General features: G+C 41.3%; 1 long non-coding RNA gene across 2 annotated transcripts; it reads right to left on the minus strand.

The window, feature by feature from the left end:
- Nucleotides 1-12,195: 12,195 nt before the first annotated feature.
- On the minus strand, nt 12,196-21,294 carry LOC132821006 (uncharacterized). 2 transcript variants are annotated; one of them, XR_009645274.1, is made up of 4 exons: nt 21,155-21,294; nt 20,438-20,570; nt 18,004-19,878; nt 12,196-12,210 (listed from the first exon to the last, which is right to left on the minus strand). It is a non-coding gene; the product is annotated as an uncharacterized LOC132821006 (long non-coding RNA). The 2 variants fall into 2 exon arrangements; XR_009645275.1 differs by lacking the exons at nt 12,196-12,210; nt 21,155-21,294 and adding an exon at nt 20,746-20,765 and having other exon boundaries at nt 19,347-19,878.
- Nucleotides 21,295-21,498: the final 204 nt, after the last annotated feature.

Below are 21,498 nucleotides of genomic sequence, written 5' to 3' on the forward strand. Positions count from 1 at the left end.
TCCAGCATCTGCAGTCCTCACTTTCTCCTATCTTGTCATACACCTCACTCAATGTTTTTCACTTCCCAAACTGATTCTTCTCTTTTTCCTTATGTATATCTTTCATTTCAATTTCTCTCTGATTTCGGCAGTTTGTCCATTTTCTCCCTGTTTCTCCCTTTACCATTCTCTCTTCTTTCTCTCTTTCTTCTATCATTCATCTCTTTTAACTTGCTCTGCAAATTAGAAGTAGAATTAGATTTTGTCACATCTATTCAAGTACAGGAGCATAGTGAAAAGTGCACAATGTTTCCATTCCCGGCACTATCTTTGGTACAAAGGTACGTCAGTACAAAATCTTGGGTGCAAGCTGGAAAAATAAGAAAATGTAGTTAAAGGTTCAACATTGAAGCACTTTTTGGTGTAAAATAGAAAAATAAAGTTAGAAGTTCAACATTAAAGTGCTTCTTAAGTCCTTAGCCATGATTGCTCACATTCCCCACAAGGGTTTCATCCCCTTCATATAAGGCCTGATTTCCCCATGCTCAACACCACCACAGTTGCTAGGAGACCTCAGGCTGCCTGCTGCCACAGATTGCTCGTGGAATGCCTGTAATCTTTGAGCTCGTTTCTGAAGCCATTTGAAATTTCATCTTGGCATCTCCAAACACCACAGAAGCGCTTCACAGAAGGCTCCAAAGCACTGAGGATGTCACCTAGAAAGGAGACGAAACGTTTGCAACACAAACTCCCAGCTCAGCGAACAGAACCACAACCAGGAGCACCCGAGCTACAAATCTTCTCCCAAACTTTGGGTCTAAAAGATGCAATGCTTTCCCGATTGTGGGAAGACATGACTTTTCATTGAGATGCAGCTTCTGCTTGTAAATGTAATCACCCACAAATGTACTCCACTTCCTGAGAGGTGAATCATTTCTTGCATGACCACGTATTAAACATTTTTTTTTGCTCAGGTCTGACAGGATGTGAAATGTCTCATATATGCATTGTCTCAGGGTCACCTGCGACCTTAGTCTGCCCACTCCTCCTGAGTAGCTGAAATTCTCACAGAATGCACTGAGATTGTAATAATGTGAACATGTGATGGTTTCTTGGCATTTGCTTAAAGAACAAGAGACTGGATTAGTGATTCTGCTACTGGGGTGAGTAAGGAGGTCAGATACTGTAGCATAATCTTATAGCTCACAGCCTCCTGAATAGAAATATAGGAAGCCCATTATGGTTGTTAGCGATCCTCAGGCAAGTCAAGGGAATAACTTCCAGTCAGGGATTCCTCCTGGCACAGTGAGTGAAGAGCAGCCTCTGAAACCAGCTCAGAAGGAATAATAATACAACGCACATTTATATATATTAGAAAAGAGCAGAGTTGGGTGGCATGGTAGCTCAGTGTTTAGTAGTGCTGCCTCACCGTGCCAGGGAACCGAGTTCAATTCCAGCCTCGGAAGACTGCCTGTTTGGAGCTTGTGCTTCTTCCAGTGTCTGTGTCACGAAGGGTATAGACAGGGTGGATAGAGACAAGCGTTTTCCGAGGGTGAAGGATTCAATAACGAGAGGTCATACTTTCAAGATGAGAGGTGGAATGTTTGAGGGGGATACACGCGACAAGTACTTCACACAGAGGGTGGTGGGCATTTGGAATGCGTTGCCAGCAGAGGTGGCAGAGACAGGCACAGTAGATTCATTTAAGATGCGTCTGGACAGATGCATGAATAGGTGGGGAGCAGAGGGATACAGATGCTCAGGAATTGACTGACAGGTTTAGACAGTACATTTGGATTGGCTCAGGCTTGGAGGGCCGAAGGGCCTGTTCCTGGGCTGTAAATTTTCTTTGTTGTTTTCTTTCTTTGTTCTTTTCTTAAATGCTTACTCAACAAATCTGATAATGCCTATGACTAACCACACCTTCATGCTAAATTGAGTGAGGTTCCTGCAGGGATTTTTGGATTTGATGCCTCAATTTGTCACTTTTCTTAAATCAAAGAATGAAGTGTGCAGTGAGCTGTTGGGTTCCTTAAAGACATAATGTCAAACTGGACGAGTTGGACAGTGAACAGCAGGGAAAGGACACAGAGATCTGGCACATGTGGTCAGTGTTATGAACATTGTCAAATTGAAGCTGAGTCTGTGGTCCTTCAAATTAAAAAACAAAACACAACAGCACTTTACTGAGTCTGGGGAAAGTACTAAAAAAAGTCAAAAACAGGGAGAAATGGTGCCTGCCAGAAACCATCTGAGCATGTTAGTACAGGGACTCATAGCTGATTTCAGAAATTAAATGCGAAATTGAGGGTGGCATGGTGGCTCAATGCTGGGGACCCGGGTTCAATTCCAGCCTCAGGCAACTGTCTGTGTGGGGTTTGCACATTGTCCCCATGTCTGTGGGTGCTCCGGTTTCCTCCCACAGTCCAAAGGTGTGCAGGACAGGTGAATTGGCCATACTAAATTGTCCACAGTGTTAGGTGTAGGAGAATGGGTCTGGGTGGGTTGCTCTTCGGAGGGTTGGTGTGGACTTGTTGGGCCGAAGGACCTGTTTCCACACTGTAGGAAATCTTAAAAAAAAATTGTCATGTTTGTCTCAAATCCACTCCTTCAAGTGGACATTAGTGAGTTGACAATTGAATTTCCATCAGGTGTTTGATGTGTCTGAAATGACTACATTGAAGATTAAATTCCATACACAGTTCAGTTCTCCTTTGAAGCTTCCTTGAAACCTCATTTGGTATGATATTCTATGTTACCCTTCTATGTTACCAGGTCCCAACCTTTTCCAAGTCAATCCTTGCCTTACTAGCTCCTCGGTTCCAGATCAGAAAATGGCACCCTGGGGGAGTTAGACAGTGAATCCTAACCCTGCATCACCTGGGAATATATCGAACATTTGATATTAAATGTGCTTTTTAAAAGAGGTTCAATTTAGCCAAGATGACTATGGACATAGATAAGTAGAGTTGATAATTACAATGCAAAATGTTGTTGGGCTGAAACTGAGATGAAGGGACCATGGTTTCTGGGGATTTGTAAACTGAAAAAATGCCCAGCCCGTTATCCTGTGCTTTTAAAGTAAAGAGCTGAAAGTGTGTTGCTGGAAGAGCGCAGCAGGTCAGACAGCATCCAAGGGGCAGGAGAATCGACGTTTTGGGCATGAGCCCTTCTTCAGGAATCAGGAGAAGAAGGGATGCTGCCTGACCTGCTGCGCTTTTCCAGCAACACATTTTCAGCTCTGATCTCCAGCATCTGCAGTCCTCACTTTCTCCTTTTAAAGTAAAGGCTCACTTCAGCTCTGCAAACCCTGTAATACAGCCAAATGAAGAGAATCAAGTCCAAGTCTTGCACTTGCCTCACAGATGGGCTATATATGACCAGCAGTCTCAAACCCACACACAGACTTCAAGGCACAAGCAAATAATGTGCGACCATAGGTGTTACACTGAGACTTGCTGAGTAGAAGACAAAACCAACAAATATGTACACTTGATTTGTATAGCAATAAACATAAACTTTATTCTATATTTTCTTATGAATAGATCCTGGGTTGCAATTAAGTTCAAAACTTTAATTAGAGTGGCATGGTGGTTCAGTGACTAGCACTGCTACCTCACAGCGCCAGGAACCCAGATTTGATTCCAGCATCTGGCAACTGTCCGTGTGGAATTTGCACATTCTCCCCGTGTCTGCATGGGTTTCCTCTGGGTGCTCCAGTTTCCTCTCACAGTCCAAAGATGTGCAGGTCAGGTGAATTAGCCATGCTAAATTGCCCATAGTGTTCAGGGATGTGTAGGTTAGGAGCTTTAGTCAGATAAAAATGAAGAGTAATGGGGTAGGGGTCTGGGTGGGTTACTCTTCAGTGGGTCGGCGTGGACTTGTCAGGCCAAATGACAGCAGGGATTATATGAAAGTGTGAGCTTGTGCATAGGAAGGTTGGAGACCATTGAACTATTGCCAGAAATCTGGTAAAACCAAGCTAGATATCCAATGAGCCCTTTCTTGACACTGGGAGTCACTCATTTGAATTTTCTTACAAAGTTCTAAGCGTCAAAGTGTGACTCTTGCTAGGTAATAACAAATTGCCTATTAATGGGAATTGTTGCTTGTTAAAAACTTTATTAACTACAATTTTCACTTCATTATTTAGCAGCTATCTGTTCTATGATCCTCCATTAGCAAACTAGATGCCACAAATTCTCCATGTGGTGGTCAGAGTGCGTACCTGTGGATACTGCCGCTCACCATTTGCTCCAAAGGATCTCCATGGTGGACACTAGTCACTAGAGATACATGGACACCGGTCACATGTACACCACCACCATGGACATTGGCATCTATCATGGCAGATCTGATCTATTCACATTATGCTTTTATAATTTAATGCTGTCCCTTGATAACTATCATTGTAATGCTGCTCAACAGCACTTCATTCTCAGGGACATGCAACTAACTCATAGGCTAGACCAGGCTCCGTCTCTTGGCTGTTGTCTTGCTGTCTCTGTGCTCACCCACTTCAAACCTACAGGAATGTTCATGGCATCCCTGTCTCACCTTGCCCCTTTACCAGAAATACCAGGCTCATTGTATTTCTGTATTGCCATGCCATTTAGTGCAGATTCAAATTCAGGAAGCTCATCATGGTTGTCAACAATCCTTAGGCAAATCAAGGGGAGAGCATCCAGACAGGGATTGTCCCTGGCACAGTAGTTTAAGGGCAGCCTTCGACACCAGCCCAGGGCTTGGGCATGCTCAGCCACTCGCGATGGTCAGATCCAGGTTTCTCTCCTCAAAGGGTAAGGAACCAAATATAAGGCAACCAAATATAAATATCGCTTGCCTTGACTCTTTCAGTTCTACCACGAGCAGTTTTCCTCCTGAACTGAGAGAGAGCAGCAGGTCTTCAGGGAGATGGAAGCGTGTGGCACAGCTGTTAGTGTTGGTACAGGTAAGGAGGTGACCAGACCGAGTGAGTAGGCAGCACAGAGGACATGCTGAGTTAGTGGTGCCATCAGGGTTGGGGTGAGTGATGGTGAGTGAGGGAAGATGTTGACAAGCAATAATGAGACTGCTCGAACATGAGCCTTGCTGGCAGCCCGGCACAGCAGCAGAGATAGAGTGAGTGTTAGGTATCAGGGAGAAGATGGTGTCATTTACACTACCAGAGTGGATAACACCATTCAATCTTTTTTCTAGATTTCTAAGCATTCCTCCAGCTGTGACTGCACTGACACTGGATGGTGGCCTTGGACCAGGCTGGCACAGTCTGATTTCAATGCTTCTGTACTGGAGCCTGGAATGAGGACTTCTCACCTCCACACATCCTGTGCAATCAGACTCACAAGACCCTGCCCGCATAGCTGAACATCAATTTTCCATTCTCTGCCATGTGTGGAGCAAATGTCAGAAACTGTGTTTGAGCAGGTACAATATAGACTTTCTAAGATGACATTGATGCCGGTGATATTGGTACATTCTGTGATAGTCACAGCACCAGTGAGTTGTTCCAGATTCAGGGAGTGGTAGAATGAGGCTAGAATTGATGAAGGGAGCAACACAGGGGCCTGATAGATGGTAAATGAGGAGGGTTTGGTAAGATACAGCAAGGAAATTTGCTAAACCTTGTAGAAAGAAACCTTCAATGAAACTTAATAAAACTGATACTTACCAAAATGGACCTTGAGGTTTGTCTGTGATGGGGTGTCAACTTGTCGAAGAATTTTGGTGTGTTGTTGGGAAAATGAATATCCATTAACAGAGCAGGATTTGTGTTCCCTTTCATGTGTGCCCAGGGTGACCCAAGATGAAAAGAGCCCTGGAGATGAGAGATTTAACATTCAGTGGTAGCATACCTCCAGGTAACACTGCATAATCTTCACCTAGGTTTTGTAATGCTGAACAGATTCTGTCTTGTGACCTCAATTTGCTCAGGGAAAGCTTGTGTGCCAGTCTGTGAAATTATGGAGTCGAAATTCATCTAACGAGAGGCATTATTAACATAATCAATACAATCATTAGTGCTGTCGGCAGAAAACTTACATACATTACCCTTGCTAATCACTAATGACATGGGCTGTAAGAACACAGCAAAGGCCAGAACTGGTACAACCACATGTGTGAGTAGAGTTTCTGAATGGATCACAGCTTTAATAAAAAGAAAGGTTTTTTTATATAACATTATTCAGATGATAGTATAATACCTATGTGTAATGCACAATGAACAATCTTAATGGCACTGCAAATTGGTTATATTCCAGTTTTAAAACTGTCCTTACATCTTGGCTCCTTTGTGTTTTACATCATTCCTTTGAGAAAATAGAAAGTTAATGACCTGACCTCTAACCTCCAACCTTGTTAGCCTGTAGCTCATAACTCAACAATAGCTGCCTTTAGGAAATTTACAGAAAATGCAGCCTGTGAAAAATACATGATCCTTCTCATCAAGTATAATTTGACACCAGAGCTAGCCCCTCACAACTGGGAAGGAAATTTAAGTAACCTATTAATTGCCATGACGCATAATATGAATTTCTATATCGTCATTTACAAATAAAAATACAATGGATGAGGGAAATCTGAAATAAAAACAGAAAACTCTGGAGAAACTCAGTAGATCTGGCAGCATCTGTGAAGAGAGAAATAGGGTTAACATTCTGAGTAAAAAAGAGGTCTGCAGATGCTGGAGATCACAGCTGAAAATGTGTTGCTGGTCAAAGCACAGCAGTCTGAGAACACAATGGGCTAAATTGCCTCCTTTTGTGCAGTAACTATTCTGTGATTTCACCTTTATGCTACTGTGCAATTCCATTTGTAATGGTCACCATTCAATATTTCACCTAAGTGGCCATTTCTCATATGTTACCACGAGCCACCAAGCTATTCAACATGTTCAACTTATCACAGCCAAATCCTGGTGTATCCTCATTTAATATTGAATCGTCTTCCTATCACCTCATTGGGAGATGATTAGACAAAAATGCTGACTTATTCCCTCTCTGATACAACAACAGTTAGTGAACTACAGTCAACTTCCTGCCAGCCTAGCTGAGATCATGTAACTGAGCAAAGGCCATACATCAAGGCTGAGTCATTTCATTAAAACCAAATGGAACATTGAGCTACAGAGTCATCATGTGCTTACAAGGCCACAGAAGAGGAACAACTTGACCATGTCTAAAAATTGCCTGTAGCGAAAACAGTTCTTGACGAATGTTTACTGGAGTGATAATTTATAATTTTACCATATCTCCATGTATTATATGCTGCAAAGACGGTCAATATTTGAACGCAACTACAGCATGCCCTTTGCACATAGATATCAGGAAATCATGGGCATCTTCTAAACAATGTTCCAAATATCAAAGAGAAATCATCAGTCAGGAAATAAAGGAAGTACAGACAAACTTCCCCACTGATGTAAAAATTCACCTTGTTTCAGAATTGGAGTTGCACAGTGTCTGGATGTCCAACCCAGAACTCCAAAATTGACTGATAAATTAATAACTCAACTGAACTCACCACATAAAAACAGTGGCTACAAGAACAAGTCATACACTAGGAATACTGTGGGAAGTAACTCACCTCCTGATTCTTGAAGGTCTATCCACCATCTATAAGGTACAAGTTAGGAGTCTGATGGAATACTCCCCACTTGCCTGGATAGGTGCAGCTCCAACAACTCAAGAAACTTCACACCATCCAGGACAAAGCAACCCGCCTGATTGTCACTACATCCATAAGCATCCACTCCCTCTACCACTGATGCTCAGTAGCAGCAGTGTGTAGTATCTACTAGATGCACTGCAGAAATTCACCAAAGATCCTCAGAAGCACTTTGCAAACCCATGACCACTTCCATCTAGAAGACCAAGAGCAGCGGATGCATGGGAACACCACCACATTCAAATTCCCCTCCAAGCCACTGAGTATCCTGACTTTGAAATATATCACCGTTCATTTGCTGTGGCTGGGTCCAATTCCTGGAGTTGCCTCCTTCATGGCTTTGTGGGTGAACTCATAGCAGGTGGACTGCAGCAGTTCAAGAAGGCAGCTGGCCACCACCTTCTCAAGGGCAACTCGGGATGGGGAATAAATGCGGGCCCAGCCAATCCCACAAAATGAATAAATAAAAAAGTCCTCAATCTAAATGTCAATAGTTAGGGCAAACTGCTGGTACCTGTTCCATTTGAAACCAACAAACAATCTTGGGCATCTTGCCTTGTCAATAATGGGCATCGTATGGTATGGAGATGGATGGACTAATTTGAGGTGGATCCATGCAGCAACATTTGGCCACTAGAGATCTATGACCAGTGGTCTTCTGCAGGGCAAATGCTGAGACCCTGCTGTTTGCAGTTATTTATGATCCGGAGGAGAATATAGATGGCCTGATTAGTAAGTTTGCAGATAACACAAAGATAGGGGGATCTGCAGATATGAGGATGATCGCCAGAGGATACAGCAGGATACAGACAGACTGGAGACTTGGGCAGAGAAATTATGGACGGAGTTTAATCCGGCCAAATGTGAGATGATGAATTTTGGAATGCAAGAGGGCAGTACTCAGTAAATGGCAGATTCTTTAGTAACATCAATACATAGAGGGATCTAGGTGTACAGTTCTACAATTTCCTGAAAGTGACAAGTAGATAAGGTGGTCAAGAAGGCAGGCTTGCCTTCATCGGTTAGGGCAGGAGTATACAAGTTGGCAAGTCATGTTGCAGCTGTGTAGAACTTTAGTTAGGCCATACTTGGAATATTGTGTGCAGTTCCGATTGCCACATTACCAGAAGGATGTGGGGGCTTTGAAGAGGGTACGGAAAAGAGGGCACGTGGTTTGAACCACGAGGAGAGATTGAACAAACTTGGTTTATTTTCACTTGATTATTGAAGGATGAAGGGTGACCTGATAGAAGTTTACAACATTATGAGGGGTATGGAGGCAGATACAAGAGCAACATTTAAGAGGCACCTTGACAGGTATATGAATAGGCAGGGAATTGAGGGATATGGACCTCAGAGAGTTGGAAGGTTTTTTGATTAGAAAGGCATCATGTGCCTGCACAGTCTTAGTGGGCTGAAGGGCCTGTTCCTGCATTGTCCTGTTCTTTGTTCTTTATACTAGTTAGGCAGTATTCCAAATCTGGAAAATGTAAGCAGAACAGATCAATCAGATCCAATCAAGTGTTACCCTGCACTACAGTTCGTCAAGAAAAAGGTTACAGTAAATTATTATCCAGAGACCTGGAGCTGCAAAGATCTAAGCAGACAATTCTTTCAAATTTTAGAGAGCTTCTGCCTTACTATCTCTCCCCGTCTTTTAATTTAAACTATCCTTCTCTGTCTGCATTTGACTTCCTATTATTGGTCTGTCTTCAAGACACCATGTTTCTCTTTCCATCTGTTAGTGTGCGATTTAAATCTCAATGGTTAAAGAGATATACTTTTGCTTTCTCTGTTAGCTAAGTTTCCAATGCCTCATTGCCCTTATATTACGATTATCAGCTTGTACCTCCAACAAGTTAGAATGCTGAAAGGCTTTGAGCTGAAAGCCAAAGAAGAAAGTTTTATGTGTGATGTAGGGTGCCCCTTTCCAGCAAGATCAGCCTCATTAAACCAGCAAAGTTGAATACTCTTTCCAACAAATGAGATCTAGCTTCAGGTAGTTACGCTACCAAATTAAGCTTCATGCAAGTTATAAGGTTCAATAGTTGGATTCATGCCTTGATATTGATACTTTCCATTGCATTCAAATGATTATGCTCAAGTTTTCCATTCTTTTCTTTGCTGAGTCCCTTTGGAATTCTCGCAACCTGCAAGCAAACAAATCAATAAACTTTCCACTATTATTTGAGCTTCAGTAATTTTTGAGCTGTAGATTCCCATGCAAAGCCTCGGAGTATGCATTGAATTCATATGTTGTCTAAATTCGTTCTCTTAATTCCCTCTTTGCAATTAAATACCAACATCCCCAACCCCTGGCTAACGGAGCAAACAAAGTGCTGCAAATAACCACCAGTAGATGTGAAAAACGGTGTTTATGTGAGGATTGCCTTTTCAGATTGAGGTGAACAAGTACATAGAGCTGAACCATCTGTATATCAGAATAAAGGCAAAGCTAGCTCTAGTTAGGAGTTAATTCCCTAAATCAATCACTTGGCACTGCTCTATCTTCCTAAGAGAAGTCTATTGAAAGGTAAATTGATGTGTCCAAATCATGCTCTTTTTCCATGGACTATAGATTGTGTAATATATCCTGAAAGTGTCAGAGTAATTGGATAGAATCATTCTTTTTTTTATGTCAAAACCTGGTCAACTCTTTGATCATGTATCATACGCTCTCAATGTACAGTTTGGAATTGTTGCATCCAGCGTCATACTAAGTCATTTGGACCATTACTCCCATTTCTGTTCACAGTCTTGGAAGAGTTAACTGATATTACCTTGCGTTCTACTTGGGAGCTACAATTGGCCTTTCTGCTTTGGGTTTAGGGAGCGAAAATAGAGTCAGCTAGAATTTCCCTTTCTGATTGCTGTGCAATTATGCGAGCTGGAAGGTGTGCATGTACTGGCATAAAGCAAGGACAGGTTTGATTGCGATACTTGCAGTGGTTCAATAATCTGCTGTGTATACTCACTTGTGAAGAATAGTTTCTTGGATATAGTGCTGAAAGACTTCTAGAATCTGTGAGAAAATATCCCAGCACTCTTTATGTCTTTACAAAACTAATGGACAAGATTTAATAAGATAACATTTTCTTAATCCAATATATTCTAATGAGCTGAACAGGAAGGTATTGCCAGCAAAACACACAAATGCAAATGTTTTAACAATTAGATGTACTAAGAAAGAAATAGAGAGGTTGCATTTATGTAGTACTCTACCAGATTTCAATATATCCTTAAGTGTTGCATAAACAGTGGATCAATATTAATGTAGGCACTATTATAAACATAAGGAAATATGTTATTGAGACTGAATAAATTGGCTTCTCATCACTGTGCATCTTTTCTGACATTTCAGTGGTCTAGTTGCATGATTTCCAGTTCCTGTCACATATTGTAAATGAATACTTTCTTAATTAAATTCCCTTAAGCTGTATATGAATTTATGGCCTAAACATTGATGCCAATGCCTGGAAAAATATCAATGGAAAGAAGAGGTAGTGTCAACTGCTCTATGATTTGGCATTGAAGTGCCTTATTTTGAAAGCAATGATAGTTGCCAAACACGCTTTGGAGATGCCGGTGTTGGATTGGGGTGTACAAAGTTAAAAATCACATCACCACATTATAGTCCAACAGGTTTATTTGGAAACATTACCTTTTGGAGCGCTGCTCCTTCATCACGTGGAGTATAAGATTGTAAGACACAAAATTTATAGCAAATGTTTACAGTGTGATGTAACTGAAATTATATATTGATAAAGACCTGGATTCTTTGTTAAGTCTTTCATCTTTTAGAATGACCATGTTGGTTTCAGTTCTTTCATATGCAAATCCCAGAACTTTTAAAAAAAGTTACATTTTCAAGTGAACTTTAACAATAGGTGCCATGTCATCCCAGATAATTGAAGGTCTGAGGTGCTCTGTATGAGGCTGTCTGTGCCCCAATGTTCAGGCTGATGCTATTTCTAACAAAGGGATTTTACATGAATTCATGCAGTTTTGGAGCAAAGTAAAATATAATTCTGCAAGTACAAATTCACCCACAAACTTATATATGTGTGTGTATGCATGTGGATGTGTATGTGTTGGGGGGGGAGGTATGTCTGTCTGTGAGAGAATGTGTAGGTGTGTGAGTGTGAATGTAGAGGGGTATAAGTCTGTGAGAGGGTGCATATGTGGGTGTGAGTATGAGTATGGGTGTTTATGTGTGTGTATGAGAGAGAGCTTGTGAATGATAGATGGTCTATAGGAATATGTGTGAGAAAGTGAGAGGCAGTGGGATCACCTGTAGTGATCCCAAGGTCCCAGTTGAGGCCATTTCCATGGGTACCGAACTTGGCTATTAGCCTCTGTTCGGCCACTTTTCATTGTTGCCTGTCCCGAAGTCCACCTTGGCGAATGGTTACCCAGAAGTCTGAGGTTGAATGTCCTGGACCACTGAAGTGTTCTCCGACTGGGAGGGAACACACCTGTCTGTTGATTGTTGTGTGGTGTCCATTCATCCATTGCTGTAGCCTCTGCTCGGTCTCACCAATGTCCCACGCCTCAGGACATCCTTGCCTGCAACATGTGAGATAGACAATGTTGGTCAAGTCACATGAGTACCTGCCACGCACATGGTGGGAGATGTCCCCATGTGTTATGGTGATGTCCGTGTCAACACTCTGACGTGTCTTGCAGCATCTGCGTGACAGGGTTGTATGGTGTTGTTCTGAAAGCTGGCAACTTGCTGCGAACAATGATTTGTTTGAGGTTTAGTGGTTGTTTACAGGCGAGAAGTGGAGGCTTGGGGAAGGTCTTGGCGAGGTGCTCATCCTCATTGATAATGTGTTGCAAGCTGTGAAGAACAAGGTGTAGTTTCTCAGCTCCTAGGGAGTACTGGCCAACAAAATCAGTCTGAACTTTGGGGCACAGACAGGCTCACTCAGGGCACCGCACACCCTCAATGTCTTATCTGAGACGATATGGCATCTATTGTTAATGTTCACTTGAGAATGTAACTTTTCAAAAAAGTTCTGGGATTTACATATGAAAGAAATGAAACCAACATGATTATTCTAAAAGATGAGAGACTGAACAAACAATCCAGGTCTTTTCAATACATAATTTCAGTTGCATCACACTGTAAACTTTTGATTTAAATTTTGTGTCTTACAATCTTCTCCTCCACAACCACCTGAAGGAACAATGGTCTGAAAGGTAGTGTTTCCAAATAAACCTGTTGGACTATAACATGGTGTTGTGTGATTTTTAACTTTGAACGCCAAACATGCTGTCACTAATTGGTTGGTCATTTTTCTTTCAGTTGATATTTGATCTTCAATGTGTTTGTGCTGAAAGTTCCTATCCAGTTGATGCAGCCATCTGGTTACCTTGCAGTACAACCCAAGGAGGGTAATACCTTTCATCCTAACTGTTTTCAACAAGCATGAAGGCCGTGGTGCCATTATCCCTATTTGGAGTCATAGAGTCATACAGCCCGGTAACGGACCCTTTGGTCCAAGCCAATCATGGTCCCAAACTAAACTAATCCCACTTGCCTGCTTATGGTCCATATCCCACCAAATCATTTCTATTCATGTACTTATCTAGTGTCTTTTAAATGTTGGAAATGTGCCTGCATTCACCATTTCCTCAGTAAGTTCGTTCCACATGCAAGGCAGTCTGTGGAAAAGATTTGCCCCTCATGTCTTTTCTAAATTTTTCTCCTCCCACTTTAAAAATATACCTCTTAGTCTCACCCTATGGACAAGACACCTACCATTAACCGTCCAAACTCCTCATGATTTTATAAACCTCCATAAGGTCACCTCTAATCTCTTATGCTCTAGTGAAAAATGTTCCAGCCTATTTAGCCTTTTCTTATAACTCAAACTATCTTTGGAAACACACTTTGCTGCACACTTCTGGCAATTTGTGGATAATTATCCTCCTACATCTCAATACCGTAGAGACTTTTAATACAATTTTACTTTTCCAGTTTGATGCACTGTTAGTTCACATTTATACTGTGTTTTACTTTCACAGTCCTTTGAGCTATGGAAAATCTTTATTCTCTGAAGCAGCCTCCAGCAGATCTAAGAGTGAATAGAGGCAAAGGACAAAATAAACAATAGTTCTTTAACAGTTTCATGATATTTATTTTAAGTATCTCCCACTTGATTCTGCAGGTTGCAACCAAGTTTTATAGTTCAGAAGGAGATTCCTATGTTTGGAGTCAACCATTCTTTCAGAATAAAAGCACATGTAATTATACCAGACAAATGAGCAGACATTAATTTCTTGAATTGCTTTGATGTAATTTGTTTTTTTTAAATTGCTGCACAGAGAGGTAAGCCCTTACTTTAACAGTGGCTCAGTGGGTAGTACTGTATGCTTTCAGTTTGATTTCAATTCAAATAGTTGTGACCCTTTGTGCATCCTGCTTTCCTCCACTCCACCAGTAGCAGCCCAAAGTAAAACCTCAAAACCTCAGCAATGGATTGTCAGCAGGCAGAACACTCAGTAAGGTCTACACTTTCAGCAACTCACAACAAGTCTTGGAATAATTTGTGAATGGTTCTCTCATCTTAGAGTGGTTTTGTATCCAGCCATGTTGACTGAAGAAGGGCTTATGCCCAAATGTCGATTCTCCTACTCCTCGGATGCTGCCTGGCCTGCTGTGTTTTTCCAGCACTACACTTTTCAACTCTGGTCTCCAGCATCTGCAGTCCTCACTTTCTCCAAGGTGATACTAATGCATATGTTGATCAAATCACCTTCTAAACGGATGTTGAAAAGCTGATATAGTACTCATGACATGTGTGAAAGGCTTAGGAATGAAACGGCTTAAGTTAGCTCTCCTTGTCCAAACATTCAAAAGTGTACGGAAACAGACCATTCAGTCCAACCAGTCCAAGCCAAACGTAATCCCAAACTAAACTAATCCCACTTTACTTTCAGTGCTATCCCCTTTGTGTTAACTATTCTACTAGTCATCTCTTCCCTTCATGGAGAATCTTGGAATATTTTGCTTCATTTATCAGACGTGGGTTACAAATTGTTCTTAAAAAGACGATGGTGAACTGCACTCTTGTGCCATTGGAATCTTTGAGCTGTAATTAAAGTGCAGTTAGGAAAGAAGTTCCAGAATTTTGACCCAGTTTCAGTGCAGGAATAGTGATACAGTTTCAAGTCAGGATGGTGTGTGATTTGTAGGGGGTGATGTTTCCATGTATCCACCGGCCTTGTCCTTCTAGGTAGCAAAGATCATGAGATTGAAAGTGTTCTTCAATGGAGCCAGGATGAGTACTCCACAATGACTTTCTTGAAAATATTGCTAATGTTATATCTCTATTAAACTGTAAGCATATTGTAACACTATTTGTCAAACCTGGTGTTAATTCTTGCCTAGATATGACACCAGGTAAAAACAATGACTGCAGATGCTGGAAACCAGATTCTGGATTAGTAGTACTAGAAAAGCACACCAGTTCAGACAGGAGCAGTAAAATCGACATTTTGGGCAAAATTCCTTCATCAGGAGTACAGGCAGAGTGTCTGAAGGGTGGAGAGATACATGAGAGGAGGGTGGGGGTGGGGAGAAAGTAGCATAGAGTACAATAGGTGAGTGGGGGAGGGGATGAAGGTGATAGGTCAGGGAGGAGGGTGGAGTGGATAGGTGGAAAAGAAGACAGGCAGGTAGGACAAGTCATGGGGACAGTCTGAGCTGGAAGTTTGGAACTGGGGTGAGGTGGGGAAGGGGAAATGAGGAAACTGTTGAAGTCCACATTGATGCCCTGGAGTTGAAGTGTTCTGATGTGTTCCAAGATATGACACCACATTGTTAAGCTTGAGAAGTAATCCTAGCTTTTGTACATATTGAAGACAGAATATCCTTGCAGTTAGAAGTCTTGACAAGAGGCAGACAAAATACAAACTCATGTCTGTCTCTGTAGTTATTTAATCCCAGAACAGATCACCAGCATGTCCCAGGAGTTCAAAGGACAAACCAGCTTAATTGACTCAGAAAGTCTTCCACTCTTGCCACCGGCAATCAGTGTTGGAAAGGTTTGCAGTTTGATAACCAATCTGTTTTGTCCAGAAGTGGGGCTTGAAACCAAAGCTTCAGTAGGGATGCTACCCAGAATCCCACGAGATCTCCAAAAGGCCATCTTTAAACATTTTTATACAATGCTAGACATTTTAAATGATGACAACATTAAGAACAAGACAGTAGAACTTTTTAAGCACTGTGAAAATCAGTCTGATGCAGTATATTGTTTCTTCATTACCTATTTGTATTTATTATTAGTGTGACGACCATAATCCTTTTCTGCCAGATACTGCTATATTACCAAATATAGAAATAGTAGTATCTTGTGGTAAATGCAAGACCTTCTGAGAATTGTGATAAATGCACAAAAGCAATTCTTTTCAAGCCACCTCAGTTATTTGTGCAAGGAACTCACTTGACTGACAAATCAATGAGTTACTTTGATGTCTGTATTAGAATCTTACTTTCTGCCTTTGGTTGCTAAGGAAGTAGGGTTGTTGAGGAAGTGGTACTTTATCTCAAGGACATCACAGAACCAAAATAACTGAAATTTGCAAGCACCTTGTGATTAACATCCTCTCCTGCAATCATTTATATTGTGTCATTTTGCAGAATCTGACTGACCAAAGATTTAATAGTTATTTTAGCTAGTTAAAACAAGCTAAGGTTCTATCTTTCTATGTCAGCCAGAACAGCATTCTAATATATTCTGGTTGCTGCAAGTGTGCTTAGAATTAACCTCCCAGCAATGAAGCTAGTTTAACGACCTTCAATATCTGCGTGGCCTAATGGTTATATTCAGTATGATCCACAAGATGACTCATCACACTATTTGCAGAGGGCAGAAATGTTGAAGGTTTTGCCCTCTCTTGAATTAAGTAACCTTAACTGATGATGATGAGCAATGTTACAATTGTCCTTAGTGTCACTGGGCTTGGGTGCTGATAAATCTATCCAGGCTCTTATTCCTGGTCATTAACTAATGTTGCCTGGTAGAGTGTGCCTGTTAAGTGCTCGGATAATGGATAGAGTAATGGGCTTGGTCATATTTGGTTGAAATAAAATCTGTTTAGTCAAAAGCCACTTGAATGAAATTCCATACTAGGTCATGTTTCTTGGAAATAGCTATTCTGATGCAGGAAGACATGACGTTAAAGAAAAGCTCTTCTTATTGAAGACAAATGCTGTAATAGCAGAATTCCAATTGCATTATATGGAGCTGGAAAATAAATGGCCAATGATGATTCTGTTCTTCTGTTTTCTAAAGATACAAGTATATATAAGCTTGATTTTAAATGAATTGTGCATTCAATCAAAATGATAAAAATAGTATATTTGTGCTTTTTGAATGCGTAGCACAGTAGAGAGCTTGGAAGTAGGTTTCTGAGAAGAGTCAAATGTGCACTGTCTTTGCTTTCAAACTGCCTTTATCTTGCTTGACTTAAGGGGCAAAGGAGGGAAGATAAAAGGACCACAAGGTAAAAGCATCATGCAGCTGCCAGGGAAACAGACATAGATATGAATTAAGGGCTGCTTGTAATCATACAACATATACCCATTAATGAAACGGAACCCTTGCAATTTGTCAATAGGGGATTTGTTCACTGCAGCATGATGTGCCTGCAGTCAATGCGGCATTATATTTGGGGAAAGCCAACTACCTTGGGGCCCTGAAGTGCACAATCTGTTTTTTTTCCTCCGACCATGGATCTGGAATGAAACTTCTGCCTCCAGCATCAATTACTCACTCAATACAAGCAGAATCTACAACCAATGAAGGTTACCACAGGTCCCACTTTCAGGCGGCACGGTGGCACAGTGGTTAGCACTGTTGCCTCACAGCGGTGGGTTCAATTCCCATCTCAGGCAAGTCTGTGTGTGGAGTTTGCACATTCTCCCCGTGTCTGCATGGGTTTCCTCCGGGTGCTCCGGTTTCCTCCCACAATCCAAAAATGTGCAGGTTAGGTGAATTGGCTATGCTAAATTGCCTGTAGTGTTAGATGAAGGGGTAAAATGTAGGGGGATGGGTGGGTTGCGCTTCAGCGTGGACTTGTTGGGCCGAAGGGCCTGTTTCCATACTGTAGTGAATCTAATCAACTTCACCACAGTGATTCTCAGGTTAACCTCACCATCTACTGTCTATAAGAGATCAGCTCCAGGGTTCTCTAGCACTAAGGCTACTTCTAATCCACAACTAGTAAGTGATGTTGACATAGCCAGTCAAGGTCTCAGTAACATGCAAACAAAATAATAGAAGGCCATAGTAATAATTGTTGCAAATGCATTGCACATTTATTATAGGAAATGACACATCTTACCCAAAAGAAGCATAAATATCTCAATGCTGGTGGTTGATTGGTCTTGTTGGGTCTATAGACTTCTGTGGGCTCCCCTATTGTCTCCATCTGATGGTTCCACCACTACTGTTCCTTTTCCCCTAGCCAGAATTTGAAAAGAAAATCATACTTTCAGATCAATAACTAAATCTGTTGTAGGAGATAACCACAGGCAGGGTACCATTAACATTACTGCTACACTAAGATCTCTACATTTGAGCAACAGACCCACATACTTGCATATCCTCTGGTAGAAAGGCTCATGTATCCAACATTTGTTTAAAGCAATGCATTTAAAAAGGAAATACTACTGATTCCCCAAGACAAGTTAACAACTTAGAGCGCAGGATTACAATTTGTTGCAAAACTCAGCTTGAAAGATTGACAAATGGCATGGAGGAGTTGAATTATATTACCAACCATCATATTTAGCTCACACTCCTGTTCAAATAATAGGCAACTTTTAATCAAAGCATTCACTAGCTGAGTGCGCTACATCCATAAAGTTCAAGTAAATCAGATACAAGTCAGCAAGTTATAATAAATCACTTGGGATGCTGTTAGTGTCATATTAAAATCCTAGAGAGCAAGAAAGCCACCATTTAGTGAATAATACTTTGAATAGAATTGGAGAGGGACATTCCAGCAATCAAGTAATGTTGAGTTAAACTTTACATATTAAGCAAGTACTTCTGAAAGCAAGAGGCATAATTCTTTGATTAAGTCAAATAATGTCAACTCTGGCTGTTACCATCACTTTACCTGATGAATTTTTTTTATTTTTTCCCTTGATTTGGGCACTATACCCATTTGTTCAAGTATCAAGATCATGAAACTTTAGTACTTTGCACTTATGGCCCACAAAATTAGCTTGACTAGATAACTCCCTGCCAAAAAGGGCTAACTACTGCTCAGTTAGTTGGATATGGATTTTGAATCAAAATGTCATCAGCAGCTCCAATTCAGAAAATGTTAGCGAGCTTAATAGTTTTTAAATTTGCTGTTGCTTTAGAGAGCAAAATAACTGGATTCTTTCAACATTACTACATCACATTCAAACAAGTTGGGGGATTTTCATACATGACCAAGCATACTCACTTGTGACCAATCTATTGATTCACCCATAACAGGACACTACTGCAGCATTCCCCACCCCAAATATGTTTAGTTATTTATCTCCAAATACTGTCAGATGTGCTGCACATATCAATCATTGCATTTTGAAGTCAGAGACACAGCTTCACATCAGGCCTTCAGTTTCTTCTAATAGAATTTAGTGACTAGTCACAAGTCTATGTGTTTAAAAGAAAAAAAACAAACTCGAGTAAATTTCAAATGTTTGTTTATTTGCATATCAAAACAAAAACCAAAAATCAGTTACTGTGCATGCCAAGAGACCTAACAAAATGGCACTCTACATAGTTGATTCGATTGAACTGAACACAGGTCCTTGACATCTTCACTCCATTCACATGCATTTGGTTATTAAAAGGTTCCTGCAGTCTTTTCCAGGCACCTCTCGAGACATGCAAGCTCTTAGTGCCATCAGAAGTACTAAGCCAGCCATACGGTCAGTAGTTAATTTCCCCTGCTGCCCCTGCCCTCTTTCAAAAAAAAAAGGGGGGTGGGGCAAGTGGGAGAAGGTAGATTTTGGGGTAGAAAAGGATAGATGGGAATAGGAGGGAGATTGATGGGAGTAGGAGCCAACCAGTTCACTCAATATCCAAAGTTTTTTTTGAAAAGGAAATACATAGCTAGAAGGCAATGCTTGTGGAATGTACAGTGCAAAAAAATCAGGAAAGAAAGGTCACTTTCATTTTGCCGCTTCTTTATCCGCCTGTTTTTCTGCTTCAATTGCTAAGAAAAAAAAAGCAGAAAGAAAAAAAAATTAGATTACAACTCAGTTGAAGTGTCCACATATCCCAGTCTCTAGACCGTAGAGCCAATTTAATGTTGCACTCACTACACGAAACGTGCTGATCCACACCTTACCACACAAAAAAAATCACCCCTAAAAATTTAAAAAGCGATAATTTCTTCCTCGGCGTGAGATGAACTTAAGTTAAACACAGGCGCAATGCTGCTTGCTCTTTAAATTAAAGTCTAAAACTGGAAGATACATTAGAGCAAGATAACAGCAGATCAGGAACGTTAAAAAAAATTCAATTCCTCCCCAAAATGTGCAATTATATGGCCGAATAATAAAAATAGTCTGTACAGAATTAAAAATAAAATCTAAATGAATTATATGCAACTCTAACCAAGTCAATGCATTTACAGAATTGCTTACGCACTATGAAAGGTCGAAAATGCGTTCTCCCCTTCCCATCCAGGCTCTGTATTAAAGACCACACCCGCCTCATGCACACTGAGCACAAAAAAAGTGGCTTCTGCAATTAGAGCGAGCTGCACTTACTGGCTGCGTCTGGCATGAAGACTCTCACTGTGGTCTGTGTTTCTTTAAGTTTATCCTTCGTGAATGAAGTGATCTCCTGCTGCAAGCCTTCCTCAAGTTCCTTGGGTTTCTCATCAGCCATTGTCCCAACTATCTGCACCAGAACATTTACAAGAGAAAAATATCAATTCAGGTACACCTCCCCGATACCCACCGTTTACTGCAATAGGGGACCGAGTCCCTAAACTGCAGCTTACTGTTGAACAAAAAAAATCACAATCGTCGAAACCTGGACGCAAGAGCCAGAAGTCAAACTGACATTCACTTACGATTAGGGGCCAGTCATTATGCGCCGACAGAAGATGAACAATTCCCAGTTTCGAGTAAATCGCCAATGCGGGTCTTAAAACGCTGCACACACTACGTCCCAACACAACAGGAGGTTCCTCCTATTATATAGGTGTTCAACCTTCTTCCACCCACCCTCAACGAATGCACAAACTCCATAACAGAATATTCCCTTCGTTTTAAATCCTCGCAGCCCCAGCAACCACCACCCCTCCCAAGCTCAGAACACATTGTTCGCAAAACAATTTCTTCCAACTCCAGCCTCAAGTGAGAGAGGAGGACTTTTTTAAAAAAAAAGTTAAAGTTAAATGTAACAGTCGCACTATCCCACTTCTTCGATTGGACACTTAAGGTTGGGCAAACTGCTGAAATTACAAAATAATCGCTTACCCGTCCGTCTACACTCCAACACAAACTTAAACGGCGCTCACTCTAGACTGAGGAGAGTTGGCTGCGCGCCGGAGTTGTTATATCGGCGCTTATGCAAATCGCAGCACGTCAGACGCTGCCTTCTACACCCAGGTCTTTGTCCATCGGCTTTCTTCTTCATTCAATCCGAGCCATTTGGAACTGGGTGTTTCCCGTTAGTTGGAGTGGGCGGGGATTGTAAGGGCGTTTTTTTTTCTTAGCGAACGGTTTCCCTTGACTGCACTCTTAACTGCAGATTTTACCAAGAGCGACCTCAAGCGAGATCAGTCTGACATAGTCAGCAGAAAAGCACTCCAGGATCGACT

This window comes from Hemiscyllium ocellatum, chromosome 12 (assembly GCF_020745735.1).
Source record: "Hemiscyllium ocellatum isolate sHemOce1 chromosome 12, sHemOce1.pat.X.cur, whole genome shotgun sequence".
Classification (NCBI taxonomy): domain Eukaryota; kingdom Metazoa; phylum Chordata; class Chondrichthyes; order Orectolobiformes; family Hemiscylliidae; genus Hemiscyllium; species Hemiscyllium ocellatum.